General features: G+C 45.7%; 1 pseudogene; it reads right to left on the bottom strand.

The window, feature by feature from the left end:
* Nucleotides 1-788: 788 nt before the first annotated feature.
* LOC134932870 (U6atac minor spliceosomal RNA) lies at nucleotides 789-862 on the bottom strand (annotated as a pseudogene).
* Between the last annotated feature and the right edge of the window lie 618 nt (nucleotides 863-1,480).

Here is a 1,480-nt window from a genome sequence, read left to right as displayed (position 1 = left end):
AGATTGAACACATCACGACCAAATCTAACTCTCTCTGCACATGTTATATCTGCCTCCCCTGCAGTGCACATGGTTTTTCCCAACTGCTAACAAAGTTCCTGCTGCGATCAACTCAGAATTACCCCCATTGTACGTTAGTAAGGCATTTTGCAGGAATAAGTGTTGAGACGGAGCTTTGATGAGCAGATCCCCAAAGTACGTAACTGTTATCACTCCCAGGGATCTGATATGAGCTATCATGACAGACATTACTTTGTGACTACCTGAGGAGCCGATAAGAAGCCAAATGGTAGCGCTTGAAATTGATGTTTTTTACTGCAAAACATAAGTAGGCCTGATGCGTCTAAGTACGCATTCTTGAGATCCATCGAAATTCTGAATTACTGTGGATCCCAACCTGCAGTCACTAACTGCAGGGATTCCATCTTGAATCTGTAGTAAGCGACTTACTGATTAAGCTCCTTTAGGGTCAATATCGGACTGACAGAATCATCCTGCTTTGGAACTACCAAAAACTAGAATAATAACCGTGACTCGGTTGGTGACTGGAACCAAACTGCTGAATCTACTAGAGACTGTATCGCGGTCTGCAGAACCGCCGTTCTGTCTTCTGACCCAGGCAGACCTGTCTTGCCAAATCGCAATGGTGGAATACAATTGAACCGTATCCTTGAACACAAAATTGTGGATCCACCCGTCTGTTGATGGCAACTGATGATCCGAGATGGGCTGGAACCCCCTAATGCCACTGGCTTGTCAGTGGTCTTAGCCTCCTGTAAAGGCCACTGAAAAACTTGGTTAGAAATGCCACTAAGTAGGTGGCAGTGCCTTAACGGTATATGTGTTGACAACAATTAGTGGTTGGCTTGCTGACGCTATTGAAACCACGTCCTCTACCACATCTCCTGTGTGTGGTTGTGCCTCGAAAGGACTGAGGTGTAAAGGTTATGAACTCTGTCCTGAGTATTTCCGTTTAGGAATTTGTGTAGGCAATAGTAGGAAACCAGATTTTCCCCCCTCGTGGCCTGCGAAATGCATTTGTCCAATTCAGGACCAAACCTCTTAGCCAGCGTAAGGTAACACTTCTATTCGACGTTTAGACACTGACTCCGCCTGTTAAGAACGTAGGCAAAGTGCACGTCGTGCCACAACTAGTGAAGCTGAAAGGCAAGAACTAAACTGGCCGACGCCCATAGAAGCCGTACCTAGATATTGAGCAGATTCACAAATGTGATCAGCGAGAAGTCCTCTTGTAGGCCAAACTGGAACTGTATTGCCCCTGCAACTACAGCCTTGTTAACCCAAACTCCCACCAAAGCAGGTCTAAGCAACACCCCTACTGCTGTATACTCTAGGGTATGCTCCGACGGCTATTTAAACGTCGTAGCAGCTGGAGTCTTGATATGCATTAGCTGGTTATGAAGGAAACACACCGGAGATCCCTGTTTAGCAACAATACTTCATCACTGAAAAAAAATGT

The sequence above is a fragment of the Pseudophryne corroboree genome, chromosome 1 (assembly GCF_028390025.1).
Source record: "Pseudophryne corroboree isolate aPseCor3 chromosome 1, aPseCor3.hap2, whole genome shotgun sequence".
Taxonomy (NCBI): Eukaryota; Metazoa; Chordata; class Amphibia; order Anura; family Myobatrachidae; genus Pseudophryne; species Pseudophryne corroboree.
The sequence above is the reverse complement of the archived record's forward strand: the minus strand, read 5'-3'. Positions and strand labels throughout refer to the sequence as shown.